The following is a 23,370-nucleotide window of genomic DNA, read 5'->3' on the forward strand; positions in this document are numbered from 1 at the left end:
GCCAAAGTTTGAAAAAAACCCTTGATGACTGAATCACAGTCCTGATTCTTACAAGCCCAGATTTTAACCAGGCTGCTTTCTTCACTACCTATTCATTTGTGTTCATTGCAGGCTGTATTTTTGTAACTTATGTCAGAGAAGTGTCTAAGCCTACCACAAAAATTCCTTCCAACCCTTCTTTTTGCAGTGACCTTTCCATGCAGATGCTCTGCAGTGAAGCTGATCCCCTGCGAACCCGACAGGGACAAGCCAGGAAATGAAATGCTGAGAATCTCAGGCTTGAGCTGGAAGGCAGCCAGGGCATACTCCGAAAGCAGGCAGCGACGCTTCTGCCTTGAATGTAGGTCACCGCTAACTTATGGAAATTCACTGCTCATGTGAAGAGTGCCATGAAGCAGAGCTTTAGGGAGAGGAGGCAAACGTGTAATGCTTTCTGTGCGGTAATTACAGCAGTGAAAGGAGGAAGATGCTGACTGCTTTGGCTTTCTCTACTCCATTTTCACCAGCTTTGTAGAAGTGAGGCATATGAGCATCTGACATCACTAGAGAGATTCCTTGAGGGCACATTTCATTTGGAAGCATAGTTCAAATACAAAATTTCTTGACATAAATAAGGCATCTGCCTTTTGTCTTTTTAAACAGATTATGCTCAAGAAGTTGTTCCAGGCTGAACTCTATTGTCAAAGGAGGAGTTGCCTGTGAGCTAATCTCCCCATTCCCTGCAGATCCCTGCCCACCAGCCCGCCTGCAGCAATAAATGGGGATCTTTCCTCACTTGTGGAATGCAAACACACACACACACACACAGATACACATTGTGGACATCTGACTTCTGGTGGGCTCTATTAACACCAACTGCAGAGCATGCTTACTGTTTGCATGTAACCACACAATGAAATATGCTGGATGTTGTGCTCTGAAAGCAAGGAAGAAAGAACTAGTTTGGTTAAAATGAGAACTGACAAACATTTCTTTGGTTTTCATTTCACTGAGTCATTATCCTCATCAGAAGCACATCCTCTCTCTTTTATCTCATTTAACCTCAGGACAGTAATGCCCAGTTCTCTTATGCTTCTCCATCCCTTGTTTTGGAGCTCCATCACCAGTTACTTAATGCCCTGCTCTTCTGGCCACTGTCATCCGGGCGTGATGATGCAATGAAGATGTAACTGTTCAAAAAGGTCTCAAGAGAGCTCACACTGAAAGAACTTGTACTGGTGCTTCAGTCTTACAGATGAAGTGGTTGAAGTCTTTCATACTGGCGATCTGTTCTGAAAAGACATCATCTCCTGTTATTAATGATCCTGTTCCTACTTTTCCATCTGCCACATGGTATATACTGTCTCTGTTCATTTACATTCTGTGTTTTTCTTAGTCTCTGCATGCATTCTTCTCCATTACATTGTCTTATAAAAATGGCTTTTCTGTCCATCATACCACTAATAGTTGCACTTCCCAGAATTAACCTTCTGACAAATAATGCAGTTTGGCTGTATGAGGCACACCAGCACTAAGATTAGCTCTTCACCGTAGCTTTGGGCCTGAATCAGAAGTTGCCCCACGTCTGTGGAAACAATTACTATGAAAAAAGAGCCTCCTATCTGCCAGCAGAACAGGGGCTGTAAAAGGAAAGGATGCTGCTTGGCAGACAAAAGTAGGACATCACAGGCCCCAATCTCATACTGTCTCAGTTCTGGCCTGATGTCATAATTATTTAATTTTGCTCAGAAATACTGTGGTTAGAGAGATGGAGCATCTCAGTTCAGTCACTCTGAGCTCAGAGGAGAAACTCATGCAACTGAGTTTCAGATCCCAAATCTGATCCATATTTAATACAATTTTTAAGACAACTGTCAGGACAAAATACTTTACTGGCCAATGACCAGTTATGAACATATACATCTGGGGTTTAGGGAGGATGTAGGTACCTACATCCAAAATTGCACTGCAGAAAACCCCCCTGGTTCCGACTCTTAGGGAGTTTTTTTCCAAATACTGTTTTAAATTCCTCTACCCCTAGTGATGCATCTCTGAGCGTCCCTAGAAGTGCCTTCCTGCTAACCCAATTGAACAGGTTGCCATCTGAGCCTGATTAGGATTTGCAGACTGGAATAAAAACTCTACATTCTATCTGTTAGCAACCAGGCAGACAAATTTTCCAGTTCCTCCTTGGCTGAATACAGCTAGTTACAGTTTTGCACTGTAGGAACCAGGTGCAGCCACAGCCCTTTCTGTAAGATAATAAATACTGAATTGCTATTCTGTTTCTGGAAGACAGTGTCACTTGTGCTCAAACCTCCATACCCCCTGCTGTAGCCATAGTCTGGGCTCCAGCACTTCTCTTGGTAAATCACTTTGAACCTTCCCATACCCCGAGCTGCTGAGCTGTGAGACAGGTATGCTATGAACTCATCAGATGCTAAGAAACTGCATTTAGGCTTTGTGCAATGACACATACAATGAACTGTCAGTGGGACTTGTCTACAAAGCCTCTAGCTCCAAAATACAAGCCCCCACCTATTTAGCACAAGAATAGCTCCATTAGATTACAGTATCAGGAAGTGACTATACTTAGACTCTTATACGAGAAGGGTATGATAATATGTGGTTATTGTGCAAAATTAATAAAATACCCCAGGACCTTTAGTGGAAAGAGGTGATAGAACTTGAGTTCGATCCACCCATCTGAATTATTTATCCTCCATTAATTTCTGTGTCCCTAGAGAGAGATTTCTATTACGCAGCTCTAGTCACCTAAGAGTTGGCTATCTTGTCAAAGTTGATTGTTTAAGGTTACTCAAATAGTGGAAATATGGGCAACTCCAGAAGAAGTGTCACCCCTCTTACCTTAGACACGTCCCTTAGACTGTCCACATTGACCACAGAAGAAATTGAGATGTGTAGCTCAAACAAGGTAACTACCTTCAAATGCTAAATATGTGCAGGGCCTACCTTGGGTATGCAATTAGACCCTAGTGTGGGTGTACCAGTGAGCCTTTTGCTGCCCCATGCTGGGCCAGGGCTTGTTGCAGGCAAGGCACCCTGCCTGTTCCTGCTCCTGCTGACAGAGCCACTCCAGAGCCACTGGCACCTATCCTAAGCAGCAAGAGTCTAATGATTTGGGAAAGACAATGAAGATGGGGCGAAGGAGAGAGAAGAAAAGAATGGTGTTCCCCAGGGCTCAGTAGTAGGGCCAGTTCTGTTTAATGTTTTTATCAATGATCTGGATGAGGGGATCAAGTGCACCCTCAGTAAGTTTGCAGATGACACCAGGCTGGGCAGGAGTGCTGATCTGCTTGAGGGCAGGAAGGCTCTGCAGAAGGATCTGCACAGGCAGGATGGATGGGTTGAGGCCAATTGTATGAAGTTCAACAAAGAGAAGTGCTGGGTCCTGCACTTGGGTCACAACAACCCCACACAACGCTACCGGCTTGGGGAAGAGTGTCTGGAAAGCTGCCTGGTGGAAAAGGACCTGGGGGTGTTGGTCGACAGCCAGCTGAGCATAAGTAAGTTGGCAGTGTGCCCATGTAGCCAAGAAGGCCAACAGCATCCTGGTTTGTATAAGGATTGTGTGGCCAGCAGGACTAGGGAAGTGATCATACCCTTGTACTTGGGACTAGTGGGGCCACACTTCGAATACTTTGTTCAGTTTTGGGTCCCTTCAATACATTGAGGTGCTGGAGCGAGGGCAATGAAGCTGGTGAAGGGTCTAGAGAACAAGTACTATGAGAAGCAGCTGAGGTAACTGGGGTTGTTTAGCCTGGAGAAAAGGAGGCTCAAGGGACACCTTATTGCTCTCTGCAACTACCTGAAAGGAGGTTGTAGGCAGGTGGGTGTTGGTCTCTTCTCCCAAGTAACAAGTGATAGGATGAGAAAACAGCCTCAAGTCATGCCAGGGGAAGTTTAGACTGAATGTTAGGAAAAATTTCTTCATCAAAAGGGTTGTCAAGCAGGACAACAGGCTGCCCAGGGAAGTGGTTGAGTCACCATCCTTGGAGGTATTTAAAAGATGTGTAGACGTGGTGCCTAGGGACATGGTTTAGTGGTGGACTTGGAAGTCCTGAGTTAATGAATTGACTCGATGATCTTAAAGGTCTTTTCCGACCTAAATCATTCTATGATTCTAAGAAGAAAATGAAAATACAACAAATGGAAATCAGCTGCAGGAAATACAGCAGTGAGGGGAGAAGGAAAGAAAGGAAAAAAGGTTGTTTGAGAGAAATAAATAAAAAAAAAAAAGAGCACCATTTGCAGCCATCAATTAAGGTTGATGCTTGGTACTCCGTGCAGGAAGTTGCATGGGTGCATGACCGGGCAGAGCCATCCCCCAGAGCAGGGCAGGCACTCTCCTCTCCTCTGCCGGGTGCTGCCCAGCTTTCCTAGCACTCTGCCCTACTCCGAGAGGCTTACTTAATGAATCACGTTGACAGCCAGGCATCATAAATCACCTCCCATCACACTGCTCTCATGCTTCCATCCTTGCACACGTTCATTTGTTACCAGGAGGGCTGGACAAGTCAGGAATACGGCTGCCAAAGCAAAGCCGTCGGAGGAGAGGCATTGCTGTGCCATATGCTGCCCAGCACACACCGCTCCCCATGCTCAAGGCAATGGCCTCCACTAGGCACTTACGGGAAGGACGGGAAGAAAACCAGCACTCAGATGTCCTGAATATGCAGATTTATATTTGGAGGCTGTTACAAACAAAAATAATTTTAAAGCAATCACATTAATCAGGGCCTTTTTATGCGTTTGCTGCAATAAGGCACAAATGAAGAGTCACAAGTGCATACTGAATGTAAAGGTTAATCAAAGTCAGCTTCCTTTGCCAGCTACATCCTTCTGCTGGTCTTTGCCAAGAAACACTTCATTGTTTCTCCTTTTTTTTGGTTTGTTTTTTATAGTGAAAAAAATTTCACTATATATGTCCAACCTCCCATTCTCAGGTTTCCTAAAAATTAGGATTATATCACACCTGTTTTAAGTACCTGCAGAAGAAAGTGGTGAACCTGTAACATTTCAAAGCTACTTTGACAAACGTGTTTTCAGCTTCAGTAGTTTTGACTGAGACTTTTCTATATGTATTATAAAAGGTGCTGACAGATCCTTTGTTGCAGGCATTGAAGGCAATCCCTTTAAGAAAACCACCTGAGCTAGCAGAAGACCGCAGAGCAGTCCCAACCCATCAAGAAACTGTACAGGCCTGTTGATGTATCTGTTCCAGGGACGTTACTTCTCACACACTGCCCAGTGAGGAAGCATTTGGAAACATTTTATGGACAAATTCAGCATGAAATGGTGGGTTGACTGGAGACTGCAGTGCAGAATAGTAGCACCTAAGCCAGCATTTGACAAGCCCGTGCCAATGTAAGATGCCGTTTACCTGGTAACATCCACTTTGGGGAAACAGAAACATTGCCTGTGCTCTCATTCACCCAAGCAGATCACCTCACATAGCTTCAATCACAGCTAAGCCACCACAGAAGCCCTGATGGCAGAAGTGGAAAGAGAAGTATTAAGTCAAAACACCACAATTCAGCTGTACAATGTCACTTTCCCTGGGACCACTGCTCCCATTGGAGGTGGAATGGATCTGTGGGCGAAGGCTTGTAGAGCTTCCCAGTGGGGCAAGGTTTGTAGGGCTCCCAGAGTCTCGTGCTGCTGTGAGCCAGTGCTGAGCCAAATCCAGGTGGCGATGCTTGGTCCTTTGGTACAGCAGCAGTACTGACCTTGGCTTCACTCTGCCATAAGCAGCACAGTTCTCATAAGTCATTAATTTTTAACTTTCTTCAGTATGTGCCAGGAACTGAATTGCTCCTATTGAATTTGAGAAAGAGGCTGAGATAAACCAGGAAATCACCTTTTCTTATTGAAAGGATTTTACTCTCCAAGACCTAGTCAGTACAGTAGGACCACTTTCATATCCCACTGTCTCTGTCCTTACTTTTAGCTCAGCATGTTTTATTTTCTCATCACAGAAAGTCTCTAATAATTTTCTTCTTCATATTCTTATGCCACCCCAAACTTAGCTCTCAGAATTTTCTTCTTGTTTAAATTTCTCTTTCTCTGCTCTTTCTGCTGCTAGAAAGGTATAAGGGCTAAATGAGGTGAATAATAGTTTAACCCTGCAACATACTTGTACTTTCACAGTCAGGCCCTGGTTCTTAGCTTCAAAATTCTTCCACTAAAGCTTTGCCTTCAGACTTAAAATAGATGCAGTCAACATCCCCAAAATTTTGCTAGAAAAAGGCAGATTTCTGAGTTTCTTTTAGCCTGATGAAGTAAAAACCTACTTTTGGCTCTGCTCTTGAGACACATCAAATGATCATACTATCTGCTTTCAAATCTTCACCTGAAAAGAAAGTGAGTTTCCGTCTTGGTTTTTCACCCACATTTAGACTATTTTAAAATTTCTAATTTGTCTAACAATTTTACATGGAAGCTATGGGTGAGATCAAAAGCCTGCTTTGGGTGTTTTGCTTTGTCCAGTAAGCAGCAGTTTCCATAACCTCATTGTGTTTTCTCTTTACGTACTGTGGCTTTAAAGGCAGTAGATACCATTGAAGCATGTTATCTACATCTGCGTTACAAGCATTACTCATGCTGCCCCAAACACTCCATGGTGACATTAAGACGGCTGCAGCATAGTAGAAGAAGGTAAGGCCTTCTGCATCTGAGCTTAGTCATGAGACATGGAGGCCTGTTCTTGTGCCACAGGGCTCTGCCCTTCTATCTGCGATCCAAAGTCTCCAAGAAGAGAAAAAAAACTACTTCAGCCACAGGATGAAGAGATTCCCTACTGTGCCAAAACCGATAAGCACCCAACCTCCTGGCAGGGGCTGGAATTTTGCTGGAGGTCTTGATGATGACAGCTTGTCCATCCAGATCAGGAAAAGGTAGATGGGTTGAGCAGCCCTGGGAAGCCTGTATAACACATGTTGTCAATAACCCACTTGGTGGATGGTTTCCATCTTCCAGGCAGTTTAATAATGATTTTTCACAGCACTTGAGCTGGAAAAGGTCAGGATTTCTTCTGATGAAATAATATTGGTAGTCTGTGGAGAAATAGCCGTTTGCTTGCAAACTGGACAGTTACTGAAGAGGACCAATTTTTGTATAACTTTGATCAGGAAAGGTCTGTTAGATACAGAGGGGAAAACCTCATCTAAGAGTGATTTTGTTTTAGTAATGGAATGCAATTCACATTTCCTGATGGGGGGGGGGGGGGGGGGGGGAGGGGAGAAGAGGGGAAAAAGAAAGAAAAGAAAAAAAAAGAGGAAAGGGGAGAGGAGAAAGAGGGGAGAAGGGAAGGGCAAAGATCTGGTAAGTGCTGGAGATCATGGCCTATTACATCTGAAATTGTGCTGTGAAAATAGAAGATGGTTCTGTTCTGCTTAGGAATTTAGGTTACTATGACAAACAGCACAGCTTTGCAATGGAAAAAATATGTTGGTAAACATCATAAGCTGTGCTCTAAAAATTCTTATTCTGCCAAATTCTTCTCAATTTCTTTGGGCATCTCCTGTTATCTCTTCACTGGACACTAGCTAACAAATTTGCTATGTAAACTGTTTCTCTCACTGGTGTTGTAGGATAAAATACAGCCATCCAAGATGTATCTCTGCTAAAATGATGATTCAAAACTACTTGTATGACTTACATGCTGCCTCTCCCAACAGATACTTTATTTTGCTTCATGACTGCATTTCGAGATTTTATCTTATTGCCATTTACCATAGTATTTGTTGTGTGGGTGTATTGCTAGTGAACAAAGACTAACTAGATTTGCTTTACGAATGCCGTAAGCATAAACTGCAGTAACCACTCTGAAAATTATTATGCCTTATCAATGTGCAAATACTATGTTCCTACCCACATGCCTCTTGCAGTGCTGCAGGTCTGCAGACGGGCCAGGGCAGTGCTTTAGGCGGTATCTGCTGCTCAGCTAGTACAAAAGCCTAGGCAGAGGATAAGACATCCATATATGTTTGAGAAGCTGAATTATTGGGTCAAAAAAAATATTTAACCAATATTCTGAATTTGCGTGTGCATGCATAACCATGGTGCGTACCAGCAAAGAGGTTCTTTATGCTAAAAATACCTTCTTTCTCTTCTCCATCCCTTCCCCACCTCCACTGGCCATAGCTCAAGGGTACAGTAAAAGGTCACCTATAGCACGTTAGAGGAGTTGGAGACAGGGCTATACAGCATATCAGAATCTACGTATTTCGCTCTGGCAGAGCAGCCCATGAGGAGCCGGTATGAGTTTCAGAGCTACCCTCCCATCAGCAGCCTGCCATCCCATCCTTGCCTTTCTGCTCTGACAGTCAGCACACCTCGGAGCCTGGCTGTGCAGATGACTTTTAACAAAGCCCTTTGAAAATCAGCATGGCCATTTCTATTCAGGAACCATGTGAGCATTACTCAGGACATACACTGAGGTACATGAGCCCTAGCTCTGAGAATACTGAGATGGTAATTTTTCCCAGCTAGTGGGGAATTTTGTCTTTTTTCTCTTCAGTTCCTATTGCAATTTTTGTCATCACCAGACAAAAGAGACCTTGAATTCTGGCAGATAGTGTGGAGGAACTAGGAATCCTTGTTCCTCATTACAGCATTAGACTTAGCAGTCCCCAAGGTGTTACGAAACACTGCAGAGGGGTCACAACAGGAAGCACAACCAATAGCAGCAAGTAAAATAAAGGCGTTCCTTCCTATTCTAAGATTTCAGAACTTCCTTATCCTCCAGCTCAAAATCCTCTTACAGTTGTTGCATTTATCTAAAACTTTTTTTTTTCCTATTTCTGCCTGGGCAACATTAAGGACCCAACACCTGCTTGCTCCTATGGCATGCTCAATTTACATAAGAAACAGGCAGAAGGAAAATAAAAGTTGCAGCTTAACCAATCCTCAGAGAAGACCTTGAATCGTCTGGTCAAAGGTCTGAAGACTGTATTAGGTACTCACGGTACCCACTCCCCTGGCTCTATCTGAGCTCCTGCTGCAGTTCTGTGTCTCATTCCTCCAGCCTCATTTCTCTTTTTCTAATTAGACATGGTGCTGCCATTCAGGACTGAAAGTAATCTCACAGCCTATTTAATATGTACCTGTTGACTCCTGCACAACAATTTAATCAGAACTTGATAGGGTTTGGAGACAATCTGTCTGTTTAAAGGCTGAACAAATAAAAGCTGTTTTAAGAAACTGCTCTCAAAACCCAGAAGAGGGATTTTTTCCAACTAGGTGCAAAGACTGGGTCAGATCCTATTCTTTTTATTTATACGAGCAGTCAGACCATGAATGGAATGACATGACTGCGCTAGGTAAGCAGGATCTAACCCATTATTTTCAGCTCCCTGAATACCCCTAGTCCTCATTCATCAGGAGTCCCAAAGACCTTTTGACCACAGCCAGACAACACAAGCAGCAAGTTTTAGAACAGGATTATCCAAGCAGTTAAAGTTAGGCACATGCTTAAATGCTGGCTGAGTTAAAGTTCAGAGTAGTTCCTGGGGTTTGGTCTTCCCTGCTCTCATTTGTGGACATGAAGGAAAGTCTGTGAAGACATGGCTGCATCTAGCTTTCACACAGGTTAATACGGTACAGCCCATAATTTTTTTTTGCCAGCTGGGGAGATTACTGTGTGCGGGAATTTCTCATGCTTCACAAACAGGACAAAAAGCAGTGACCCCCACTAGCTGGATTTCTTTTCTCACCTTTAAGTCTGACTATCTGCATGGGCAGAGATGTAAAAGGGCTATTGCATAAATCCCAGGAGGATGGAAGAGAAAGGGGGTTCCTGGGTGTACTGCAGCCATGGACCACTCCTGTTGTCAGCAAAAGCAATGGCTGCAGCTCCTGGCCAGGGCTGTGGGAAGGAGACAGAGCCTGGCCACACAGGCAGCCTTCATGTGCGATGCCAGAGCAGCATGCCCACCTTCACTCGCACACTCTGTGCTCCGCACTCTGTTTTAGCAGGCAGGTACAGCATTGCTTGAGCATATGGAGAAAAAAGATGGGGAAAACATAATATTGGAGCCAGGCTGAAGCAGATGCCCTTTTGACTTTATCCTTAGCTTTACCCCTAGCACTCTGAGGAAATTAATATTTAAGCCCACTCCACAGACAGCTGGCAGGTTGCAAGCAACTCCCTGTCCCCACCGTGGACTTCCACAGTGCTCAGCTTTTGTTTCAGGGTTCAGTAGCTGCTCCAGCTGGAACAGCCCTCAGGGCCTCCCACTGCAAAGCAACCTCTGCAGCTCCAGGATTATCTGGCTGTCAGGACCCAGGGACTGTTGGTTTTCACTTCACCAGGCTCCTGCAGCACACAAAATGCAAAACGAAGCCAGGGGGAGGGCAGCAGGATACAGGGTAAGTGTGTACTGCAGCTTCTCAGGGTTCCCTGGCAGCTGTTACTAGCCCTGAGCTGTTGATCCAGTGGCCGTTTGTCTCTTTAGGTCAGGACACAGACTGCAGAAAAGCTCACAAAGGAGTGAGTGATGACAGACAAAGTCACCACTCGTCTTCAGAGGACAACAAGAAAACTGACCCAGATGGGTCATCCTCCTTCAGCCTTCTTCAGCCTCCATCCATCCTGGGCAAATACTCAGTGTGCTGGTTTGCTAGAAAATGCGCAGCAGAGGAAGGTAACAATAGAAATTGTAAATTGTGTTTTCTTCAACACCCACTGTAAAAATGCCCAAGGATTCTAAATCTAGGACTGCCTGTATCACTGTCCTTATCCTCTAATTTCAGTGATGCTTCTTCCTCTTTACTATACACTCTCTGAGTAATGTATTTAACGAAGTAATCTTGTTCTTTCCTAACTTTCTTTTTGCTAAGCTAAATAAGCAAAGATCCAGTAATCTCATCTCATTAGTTACTCTCAGTTCCTGTATCACCTTGGTAGCTTTTCTCTGCTCCCGTTTCAGTTTAATTTTTTTTTTTTTTTAATGTAAAGCAACTCTAATATTCTCCAGGTATTCTTACATATGCCTCGTATTGTGGTACTAAAGCTTCCTTTTTTCTGCTGAACATGCTTGGATTGATGCATCATAGAAGTAGAGCAACGTAGGATTGGAAAAGGACTGCCTGGGACTACTCCAGCCATTCAGTCCTGCTCCTCACAGTCCCTAGAAATTGAATCCCAGCAGTATCACACTGGTGGTTCACAGATCTTCAGCCACCTATCCACATTCCCCCTGCCCTCTCTGCTGCCTCTGACACAGGGACCCAGCTTTTTGTGAGTCTATGCCCGTGTTTTTTCATTTTGTGCTTCTATAATTCACCCCGTTCCTGTTGCTCTAATTCACAGGGTCCTCCTTGAATGATGCTCCTGTCCTCTTCATCCTTAGTGACCCTGTGTCACTTCATATTACTGACACATGTCTTAAGCTTAGAGCAAGTTCTAGTACCAAGGTCAATAACGAATGAATTGGTTTGTGTTGGTTTCCAAACGTGTCCCTGAAGAACACCACTGATAACCTCCTTCACCCTGACTCCCCTTGACAACACTCACCTGCTCCCCACTCTTAATTCTTGTGCAAAACCCACTCACCTCATTACATAAATGCTTGCAATTAGAGTTTCAGCAATGTTCAAGGCCCATGAACTTATCCACAGAAAGCACAAAAAACACATGTTCAGCAGAAAATTCTGCAGGGCTTAAACCCACACTTTTTTGCTTTTGATAGATATAATTGTTGACCTCCTCTTGTAATCTAGGGCAAGGCTGATGTAAGAAGCTGTATTGTTTTAATTCTTCTAAATTAATAGTCAGAAGATTGAAATGACAGTTTATGAGGTATAAATATAATATTTTCTTATTTTCTGGTGCTCTCTAAAGTTACTGACGCCAAGCTATCTCTATTCAATATAAATAGTAATAAGAATAACGCATTCTCAAAAACATTAATGACAATAGTAAATAATATATAAATAATGAAAAAAGAAAAAACTAGAGGGAAAATAGAGTGAAGTAAATATCTTTAAAAAGTTTAACTTTGGTAAAATGGTTGTCCAGCTATTGTGCAGCTACTGAGTATGACTTAAAAGGAATGTACTTTAATAACACCTTGGAAATTGTCATATAGCAGGTATTTATTGAAACCTCTTCCATCCTCCTCAATTTCTCACTCTCTTCATAATACCTGTAAACAAATTGGCTTTGTAAACTGTAAGTGTGAGAATTTTGAAACAGCTAATCTTCAAAAGATATTACAGTCATAAATTACCTTTAAAAAACTTGGGGCAGGAATCTGGTATAGGAATCAATACATTATTCAGTTACCAGGAACTACCTCCAGAAGCTGTTATTGATGGGATCAAAAAACATTAGTCAGTAAGTTCTTCTGATATTGCATTATTAACACTCAAAATGCAAATTTTCTGAGATGAATTTGCAGCCAAAAAAAGACAGTAGCAGTAGGATATCTGATTTATGTCAGCAGTGATATGAAAAGAAATACATTTTGCATGTAGCGCTATTGTGTCTGTGAAAATTGCCACTGAAAACATTGTCATGCTTTTCTTCAGTTTTATATTTATTTGCTAAACAACTTATGAAAGTCTACAATCAACTGTCTTTTCTTAAATTATATAAAAATGCCATTCAGTGAAATTATCAGATCATTTCCTATTAAAACACAAAAAGGCAGTTTATGATTACAAAGCAATAGATTTATAGTTGCATATGAATTTTGGCCGCTCTGAATGTGGGGTAGAAATAGGGAGCTGACTTTTGTGGGTATTCCTTCCACTGTCCCTAAAGATATCTCTCCCTATCTTTCAGCAACATTGCTCAGTGCTCTTTCCTGACAGGCGGGGAGGCTGTGAGCGGAGCCCAGCTGAAATACAGGGTCTGAATCAGTGGACCTCAGCCTTCCTCCTGTCAAGTGGTCACAGGTTTCCCCAGCCAGCCTTTTTAGCTTAAGTTCTTTATTGTTTGCACGTGATGCTGCTTCAGACAGTGCTTTGTTAAGGCAAACAAGGTCTACTGCTCCTAACATTTCTATAATCCCCTGCCTTTACAGACCTCTCCTCTGTTACTGCTAAAAGGTCACCCTTTGGTGACTCGATGCAGAGAGGGCTTTAGCTTAGCACGCTTACAGCCAAGGAAACCTTCTCCCCACAGCTGAAGTTCCCCGCCCCTCCGCAGAGGCAGCTGGCATTTATTTGAGTTGAGATTTTAACACCGGTCACTGCTAGGACTCCCCAGTTGCCTTTGCCAGCTCAGCATCACCTCGCGGGGTCCCTGGGTGTGCTTGCAGCCGCACCAAAAGCTGGGCTGATCCTCTCCACTGTGGCTGTGATCTCCTGCAGCTCCAAAGCCCTCGCTCTACTCAGGGCAGCTTCACCAGAAATCAAGCGAGCGCAGTGAAAATGAGTGAGTGTGAACCTTTTCGCACCATGCGGTAAAAATATACATCATTCATTTATTTCACAAAACGGGGAGGATCCAGCTCACAGATTAACACCATGGAAGTTAGCAATTCAGGTGGCCAAATTCGGAGACGTGGGGCTAACCACAGGCAAGGTGGCGGTGAGCAGCACCCCACTGCCTGCACTGCTGGATACATGGCAGAGCAGCAGGAGCCGCAGGCAGGAGGAGGGGAAAAGCCACAGCAATGAGCCACTGTCCTCTTCTTCCCCACACACTCCCAGATCTCCGTGCAAAGCACCGTGGTGCACGTAGGAGCGATAGGGTGCTCTCATTCTGTTCCCCTGGTGAAATGCTGGTTTTGGGTGGACAAGTGCAGCCTTAGTGTAAAGGGTCAGAGCAGCTGCTGAGCCCCAGGTGAGAAATGGGGACAGAGGTGGCTCTGTACAAGTTTCAGGTGCCATGTTCCTGTGATCAAGAGTGGAGAGAAAGCCAAGAAGACAGCAAGGGCCTGCCACCAGCCCCAGGCATTTGGATCCCTGCTCTGGGCTACAGTAGGCTAGCCAGGCCCCTTCTCTTGCTCTGGACTCCTTTTTAGGGAAATCCTAAACTTGACTGTATTTTTATTTTCATATTCAGGGAAAATAAAAGACAATTCAGTGATTTAGATTTATCTTTGGAATGAGTCATTTTTAATCACTTCCTCCTTTATTTGATACAGACATGGCATCTCTGCGGATTGCTGGCTTTCTCTGAACTCAAGCTAGCGACAGTGAAGCTGAGCAGCCGTCTCGCTTCCTCCAGCTGCTGAAAGGAGCTATTTGCAAGCGTGTGCTGTGGGTAACAGTCACTTCCTTACCATGTTTGGCCAGAGAAAGAGATTGCACTAAACCCGGAACTGCTCATCATTGTGCAGTTCAGGAAAATATTTTAAACATCTCTTTTGCCTTCCTGCTCTTTTTGTTTTTGCTTTTTTTTTGTTTTGTTGTTATTTTTGGTAAGGGAAGATACATATGCTTCAACAAAAGGCTGAGCCATCTCAGACCTGTCTCAACAGTTTTATTTGACAAAGTAGCATTCTGTGGTTGAGCTGAAACTGGCTAAAACATAGCGCAAGCTTCAGCAAATGCTCTCAGGGCACTTACCGAGCAAAGTGGTGGAAGGACTCAAGCACCTCATGTGTCCCTGCCTAAGTGAAGTTATACTACAATGGATAAAAAAACCAACTAGTATACGAGCGAAATTAAGCACTGAGCATGAAAGCATTAAACACTGAGTGAAGGACTGCTTTAGAAACCTGTAGTTTTAGCACTGTCTACATGGAAATGAAATTAAAATACAATCATTTTCCATTTTCAAGTAAGCTTGGCTGGGATGTGTACTGCTAGCTGCACATCAGTTTTAAATGCTACCAAACCTGTTACTTGTTGCATTTTTTCTGTCTCATAAAAGATCAGTGTCTCGAAGAATTCAAATTAGACTCGCACCGTGGCAGCAGAGTGCCTATTAGTGTCTTTCTTGGTGTAAACAGCACCCACAGATGCCTATGAACACCCAGGGGTCCGAGTCCCATCACTCACTGCTGTGTGCCCATTAACACAGGATGCTAGTGTGTTCCCTTCTGTTGTGTTTGTCTTCAGGCTTGCCAGTGCAAAAGAGAGTCAGTGACTACGATCAGAGCTGAAACCCTGGTGCTCCAGGTTTGGCTGGCACCATGAACAAGTGGCATAAGCCAGAGCAGGCCTCAGATCGAAATGTAAGGATCTAAGTAAGTCTGAAAGGTGCCAAGCAGGGCTGCTAGGGCATGTCCCACAGGCTGCTCTGGAGGGGATGTCCCTCTTGTCCCAGTTGGGTGCCCCGCATGCCTCCTGCCCCCAGGCATGCCTCCTGCCCCACAGGCAATGCCTCTGGCAAAGCAGGATGCTAGCACAGCTGCATTCGCAGGAAAGCAGTGGTTTTGCTTTCAGCGCACCTTTTCCTAGCAGAAAGACAAGTGGGCTGATAGCAATGTGTAGCTACGTGTGCCCAAGACACACGTCAGTTTTGTTCTGCTGCCTGGCACCAGGCCGTGCAGTGCCTCCCTTTCACAGCCCTACAACTGCAGCAGGCGGTCTGCAGCAAGAAGAAATCCATCCCTTTCCCAAAGGCAGCCCCACGTGTGCTGGGGCACTTTGGGTTTTTCCTCCCACAGGACTGAGGCTTGGGACAGTGTACCTGCTTGGTTGCTCATTTCAAAATCCTGGATGAAATAATTCCCCTCATCTATAGGACTGGTTACACTCCTGTCCTCTGCTGCAGGCTGGCAGCGCTCCCTCCCAGGTGTGGGAGCAGTGCTGGTGAGGGCAGCCCTAGGAGCAGTGTGCCTGGGGAGCTGCTCCCCCTCAGCTGCCAGTCAGTCGGCAGGGCAAGGGCTCCAAGCTTTACACTGGCCTGACACGTCACAGCACAGGGGGTCAGAAAAATCCCCCTCTCTGGGAAAGCAGTTGATCCAGCTTCTACCAGGGAAACATTTCAAAGGCAATTATCGGGAAGAAAGAGCGATTCTTTATTAATAGTAATAATAGTAACGGCAGCGGCAGCAGCAACAACGGACTGCATTCATCATTCTCTGCACTGAAAAGCTTTCAGCGTCATCTCTCTTAGTTCTAACATGAAGGGTTTCTGGGAAATTAGAGCTTATTGATTTCCCGGGGATTCATCCCATTGCCTGGGATCCAACCCGGTTTAGGAGGATCATCACTCCATGACTGCAGCTGATTCACACAGCAAGGTTGCTGGTTGCCCATTTCTGCAGATGGTCACAGCCTTCCTCAGAGGCCGTGGGCAGACGTGTGGAGCCCCAAAGTCCTGCCTAAGCTGTAGGTAGAGAGCAAACACATGCCTCTGGGAAGAAGGTGTGACTGTAAGGACTGTTGTCTGCAAGTCCCTGCAATGAGAAAGAGCAGGAAGAAAGGCCTTTCTCCAACTACTGCTGATCTTATGCAAGGACAACATTTTCTAGCGAACTCTTTTTGCTGAGAAAATGTTGAATTCCTCATTTTTCCAAGTACCATTCTACAGAGAAGGGGTACTCCTGTACCCAAACTAGGAGTTCCCAGTCACTTTGGAGCTGGCTCTTTCCTCCATCTTCCAGCTGGTTTCTTTCCTGGTCTGAAACTTTAAACATTTTCATAGGGTGAAAATACAAGATTACCAGCCCCACCTCCTCGTAAACCTGTGTGGGACCCTCATGCCAGGCAGAAGTGCACTGCTGATGGAAGGAACAGGGCAGCTTGACTGCTGCCTGTATTTACCCTCTGCATCTCATCTGAGATCACATACCACCCACCCTCCACCCTGAGGCTCAGTCTGGCTTTCAGCCTTGTCCAGTGCAGCCCCTGCCTCTTAAATTCACACCCAGTTTCCTCTCCTTTTCCTGTTTTTGCACACATTTTCTCCTCGCTTCCTGCCACACTTCAGTGCTCCCCGTGCGTGAGAGCAGAACCCTCAACAGACGTCACTGTCGGTTACTACTGTGAGCACAAAACAGCTGAGATTAACCATCAACCTTTGTTTGTGTTCCATAAGTACCTAAAAGACAAGCAGCATCCTTTTCAGGGACAAAAGCTTAAAAGCAAAGATTTTGCAGTACTAGTGGTGGCACTATCCAGTCCCACCACCACCTAAGGGGTGACTCAAAGACTGGTGTTGACCACCAGTCCCGGAGAGCTTTTCTGGTGGAATTAAAGAGCAAGAGGATCCAGGAGCACCAGGTACAGCCATGTGTGATTTGTGTTGCTTTTTGTCTTCAGTTTATCATGTCAAATATTATTCAGTTTATTGCCTGGTGGAGTGATGGTTACTTTGTGGGGTGGGTGGTGGCTCGATGGCAGCGCCCCACCTGGGACAGCACCACGGTGGCTCCTCCACCTCCACAGCCCAAGACTACGCCCATGGACTTGGGAACCAAAACAACAAGGGACGACTATTGGAGGGAAAACTCTGCTAAGTGGAAGCTGCAACATCCACTACACATCTACCCTGTAGCTTCTGAGTCATCCTGAAAGTGGCATTGGTGGGTGCTGCCATCCTGGCACAGCCATTTGCCCAGCCAGAAGTCACCACCCTCACCCTCACCACCCTCACAGTGTGGCCATAGGCCAAAGCCACCTTCCTACCCTGTTACAACGAACAGGTTGAAACAGAGGTGCTTCCAGAGAAGCACAGCCTGACTCATGTTGCTAAGTTCAGCCAACAGGGCAAGTTTCTTCTTTGTCTGCTTTTCTCTCACCCAATAGAAGAGCTCTTGAACCAGTTGGCCAGACGGGGTGGCAGGATTTAAGTTGTTGCTCACTGAGGTGCCTGATGAAACTGGCAGAAACAACTTACATTACCTGTGACTCACCCCTCTATAAAGCCATGCCCCTTTCAGTTCCAATTGTTTTTTTTTTATACTGTCTGATACTTATCAGTTCTTGTGTTTTATTAGACTTCCAGGTCAAGGGTTTTGAACTTGTTTGTCATGTCTTATTGTGCAATAAAATTAAGTAAGCTGGCTTGACAGCACAAAATTTTGGTTTTCAGTGAGGATTTCAGTATTCCCTGCATCACATGTAGTTCTCCACATGTCTGAATGCTTATGGAGTCAGTACAGATTTCCTGTGTTTGGTTTATAACGTACCGGTTATATGCATCGTTCTTGCACCTACCAGGTTCCTTCTTCATGGTGTCTGACTCCATCATTTCACAGCCTTCTGCTATGTGAAACCTTAAACATTAGCCTGGCCGAGCTAGTATTTTTGGTTTATGTTTTATTCTGTGTAACTCTGGAAAACAGAGCTGAAAGGAGCTTTGAGAGGCCATAAAGTAGAAAGAGTCAACTCCAGCCAAATATCATTTAAATTAAGATCAGAAGTTAAGTGACACTGCAAGCTCATAGCATCCTGGGACAATGATACCTGTAGAAGGAATATAATCCAAGTACACTTGTTGATATGGGTACAGGCTTGGGTTTGCAACCTCAAGCAGGAGAAGGATGCTCTTAGCTCCTTGGGTGTGTGAAGTCTTTGGTGGATAGTCTGTTCCAAACATCAGAATCAGAAGGGTGTCTCTGCCACTGGCAGTGAACTGATAGTCATCACGGGACTGACAAATGAAAAATGATACTAATGCATCAGGTAAGAATGTTGAAATGCAAATAACGTATTTGTTCACCCTAATATTTTCACAAACTCTGAAATGCTGGAAGTTGAAGAACTGCTCAGTTGCCTTTGAGGCTGGTGTACCCATAGTCACTGCAGGAGGGTACAGTCACACATAACAAGATATGAACACAACTGAAGTTGTTATGTGACTGAGTATTGCCTGCCTGGTGTGAATTACACCTGGTGTAAATAGTCACCACGTTGCCAGTATTCATCTCACTCTTTGGAGAAAAGGAATGACTGCAAGCCATAGGCCAAGCAACGCATTACAAGAAACACTGCAGCACTGATCTGGTAACACACCTGGTGAAAGAGCAGGGAAACAGTTCATGCTGTGATGATCATATGATATAAATTGTATATGGCTTCTGCTACTCAGTGCTCATGCCATACCCTAGCATGCAGCTGCTAGTTTCCTACCTTCATGCTCTGCACTAAATTGTTATGGAATCATAGAATAATTTAATTTACAGAAGAGCTCTTCAGGTCATTTGATCTAACACCTGACTTAAAGCAGAACTGAGCCTGCAGTTAGAACAGGATGCCTGGGGTCCCTTGGAGCTTTGAAGATCTCCAGTGATGGAGGTTCCCCAACCTCTCTGTTTCCAGTGTTTGACTATCCTGATTGTCACAACCTTTTTTCTAGTATCTGACCAGTTGCAACTTGTAGTTGGGAAGACTGCCTCCATCTTCCCTATAATATCCTGTTAAGGCTGGGTTTGCTCCAGGCTGAGCAAACCCAGCTGCTCTTGCAGTCTTTCCTCTTATATCATGTGCTCCAGTCCCTAGCTGTTCCCCATTGGATGTGCTCCAGTAAATCAATGACATTATTGTACTTAGAAGCCCCCCAAAACTTTTTCCCAGCTGCAATTCCCATCCTCCATTGTTTTCAAACTTGTAAGAAGATCAAGAATGGTTAATCTATTTATTTAAAGGAAATAAAAGAAAAAAGTCATATAAGGGCACAATCCCTGGGCTCTCTCTTCATTTAGCATTAGACAGATGGCTCAGATTCCACCTGTGTCTCTGGAGGCAGATGCAGCCTAGGTCTAAATCGGGAGCTACTCAGCTGTGGCCATGTCAAATGCTGACCATATGTCACAACTGCTGGTGTCAAGGGGAAAAGGGGAAAATGGAGCTTTATAATCCTGCCCAAGTGTCCTGGAAATCAGCACCAGAGCCTCTCGTAGTGTCTTTGCTGTAGATCTTAAATGGACAAGGAATTTTTCTGTGGTCATCTGTCAGGTAAATAAGTTCCAGCAAAGGATAAAAGTCACCACAATATGTAGCATCTCCTAATGGCTTGTTCTGGAGTATAAACACCTTAATGAGAGACCACAGAAGCAGAGAAGCAGAACTGCCCACTTAGAAGACAGCAAAGTTCATGAGGAGGTAAGAATGTAAGCAGTAGCCCACACAGAGATGAGTACAGGAGGATGGGAGAGATGGCAGCAATTACATACCTACCTAGAATAATGGAAAAACTTAGACTGGTCCCTGTCCTTTAGAAGGAAATTTTTCTTGCCATTGGCTGTATGAAAGGCCTCAGCACTCTACCCACACACTGCTTTGCCTAAGAACTAGACCCCTGCCCTCAGCTAAATTAAGTGCTGTGATCTCACCCTTAGCCTTTCCAATAGTGTCTCTCAAGATGCATCCCTGGGTATTTCTAGTGATTCTACAGAGCCAACTTATAATACAATCAATACACAAAAATAATGCATAATCACCATCACATCATTACCAACGACCTCCATACCAGCTTACTCCTTGAATAACATACCAAGAAAAGTAAATGTTTACAAACTAGACAACGATGGTCAGCAATGTCCAGACATCTGGAAGAAAGTACCAAAAAATGTGTATTTGGGGTGTCCCACTTCTCGGGTGCTTATCTTTGACAGAGAAGTTTTTTGGTGCTTATCAAAGCTGAGAGTCCTTTAATGATCTCAAGCTGGGCACCCAGAGTCACGCTCTGTCTTACTAGACAGCAAGAACATTTTAAGATGAGCTGCGAAAACATCTAAAAATAGAAAGTAATGGTTCTAAACACACTGCTACCTACATACCACTGCCACAAGTAATTGCCAGCGGCTGTACCACAGACACAATTATTATATCAGTGATGTCCTGGTGGTGGTCCAAAAATAATTGTACCATTGTTAGGCATGATTCAGGAAAAAAGAATCACTTTTGTAGCTGGAGAGAACCAAAGGGCACCACATCCATCTGCTTGCCTTATGGCAGGCTCAGTTTGCTATTTGTTGTGAGCGGCATAGTTTTGAATGTGACTCGCACCTCTCATTTTGCCCCTTGCCAGGGAGCTGACTACTCTGAGTCAGGCGAGTCCTGTCACCCCCACTCGAGCAGCCAGTGTCAGGAAGTCTCACTGAGCACATAGGAGTAGGAGTAGAGGAGAACCCGCTTCCCAGAGGGTGCAAAGTACATGCTTAGCAGGCTAGAGAAGGTGCAAAGCACCCCCAACTGTGCTGTTCTGGAGCCTTCCTGAAGGCTGCTGCCTCTCCTTCCCTGCAGTATGGAGTCTGACGTTGCAGGAAGAGAGGGAATGGCAAATCCAGGAACAAACAGTCTAAAGGCAAGGGAACAAATAGCTGCTGAAACTGGAATTAGCATCTTGGTAGGAGGTTCAGAATAAACCTGTTACACTTAGCCTCTCTTGCAGCTATTTCAGAGAAGGAGGTTAGAGCTAACAACGAACCCAGCAGGTAGCATACAGGAACGATATGGGCCAAAGTAGCAGCAACTCTCTCTTCTCTGTCACTTATTATAAGTATACTTACATAAGTATACTCATTATTTATCAAAGCCTAGAGTCCCCAGATTCTTCAGTATTACAATAGCCAAAATGACAGAGCACTTGCTAACTTATTTTAGCACCTTCAGAGAACAAAATAAGGTGGAAAGTAGAATCTCCTATTCAACTAACATGGAAAGCTGCAGTAGCACTGCAGGCACGTGGGCTTCACAGGGGTTCCAGCCTCTGCTGCTGCTGGAGGACCCCAGTCCTTCTCTCCTCTTCCCGCATCCCACCCGCACCTCTCTGTTGAGCAAGCCTTCATGCAACCACCCAGAGAGCTGGAGCAGGGAAATGCTCTTGCCAGAAAAGAAAATGGTTTTGAGTGATAGTTTTTCATCTCAGTTGTGGTCACTATGTGCCCATACCAACAGCTGCGCCAGCCCAGTGAAGGGAATGGCAGTAGTGTGGATGTAATTCAGCAGGGTTTAGGAGCGAGAGGGAGGAGAAGGCAGGACTACTTACACTTAGCTTGTTGCTAGGCATGTAAGTATGGCCTAAGATGGGTGAAACCTGCTTGCTAGGCTGCTCCTGGGGACCAGAGCTGCAGCTGGTCTTCCCCTGGCATCACACCAACATCTGCCAGCATGTGCTCTCCTGTGCACTCGTCCCAGTACTGGCGTGCTCCTTACAAGCTGCTGAGGATACTTGTCACTGGGAGAGACTTTTGAAAGAAGGCAGGGATTTTTAAATCCTTTTCAAATTGCACATTTTAAACCTCCAGCAGAGCTGCAGAATCCTACATAGCAGATTTCAATGCTTGGTTTTCTGAAGTACCATTTTAGCCAGGATTCCAGGTGGAAAATTGAGGGTCTGAGACGCCAAGCACAAAATAAGTTCTAGGTAGGGAGAGCTCTGTCAGCTTGAAAGTGTTGGGCTGCCTTCCTCCTTTGCTTCATTACATTTCTGCACAGACAAATAGTTCCCAATATGGCAGTTCCCAGGAAGCCTGATGGCTAATGGTTCATAAAAATGTGTGATAAGGCTGCTTATGCCTTATAAAACAAAGGGAAGATTATCCAACACAACTACCCAATCAGACAAAATCAATTTCTAACTACTTTGGAGATACTTATCCATAGGTTTAGCTAATAAGAACAAAACCGGTAGAGAAGTTTCAAATAAAAACTCATCCAAAATGGGACTATGGGAGCTAGTTTTTGCCAGAAGTAACACAATAATGTCAGAGAGTAACTGGGAGTTTTCCTAACTGTAAGGAAAGGAACAAAGAGGAAGGGATCTGAGAATGCCCTGTAATATAGAAATGAGCCGAGCCTCTCGTAAATAGACAAAAATTGACCGAAGTACACACTGAATAAAGCCTTTAGTGAGTTACCTGCTGGAAGAGGTGAGGTGATGCTTATTCTCCAAGCCACCGTCATACCTACAGATCTCACTGCACCTGGAACAGCATGGTGACTCCATAGGGTCAGTCTGCTTTTTCAAATTTGTCCTGAGCCCCATTTTTAAATGCCCAGTTCTGTAAGAATGACTTTACAGAACGACTAGAACTCTACTGAAAGCCGGGTTTTCAATGCGTACATGTGTCTAAATGCACTGGATGCTTTTGTAGATCTGTCCCTACCTGTGTGAGTTAACTGATTTCTGAAAGCCTATGTAAACATAGTGTACAAGATAGTCCAGGCACTCAGCAGAGTTTACAGTGTAAACAAGAGAGGTGTCAGTGTAAAATTTTCCGTTTGCTTTGTTGTTTTTTTTTAAAAAAAGAAATACTAGTTGTTGATATTGTTAACACTCTGAGCACACTTTTTAATTATAAGATATGCCCTACAGTCCCCTCCCTCAGTGGGTTTGCATGGATGCACTTGGATCCTTCTCTTTCATGGGAGCACTAGGGTCTATCCTTACAGACCAACACAAAGGAGCAGAGCATGAAACACTGTAAATCAGGAAACACATTGGAATAAGTCTAAGAAGTGAAAGAGAATGAAGGAGGAAAACCATATTCATAAAGGCAGTAGGGCTAGGCAAAT

At 44.5% G+C, this 23,370-nt stretch overlaps 1 long non-coding RNA gene across 1 annotated transcript; it reads left to right on the forward strand.

Moving 5' to 3' along the window:
• The first annotated feature begins 10,194 nt into the window (after nt 1-10,194).
• On the forward strand, nt 10,195-14,801 carry LOC121082963. The gene is made up of 2 exons (XR_005826188.1): nt 10,195-10,371; nt 14,100-14,801. It is a non-coding gene; the product is annotated as an uncharacterized LOC121082963 (long non-coding RNA).
• The last annotated feature ends 8,569 nt before the right edge of the window (nt 14,802-23,370 follow it).

This window comes from Falco naumanni, chromosome 2 (assembly GCF_017639655.2).
Source record: "Falco naumanni isolate bFalNau1 chromosome 2, bFalNau1.pat, whole genome shotgun sequence".
Classification (NCBI taxonomy): Eukaryota; Metazoa; Chordata; class Aves; order Falconiformes; family Falconidae; genus Falco; species Falco naumanni.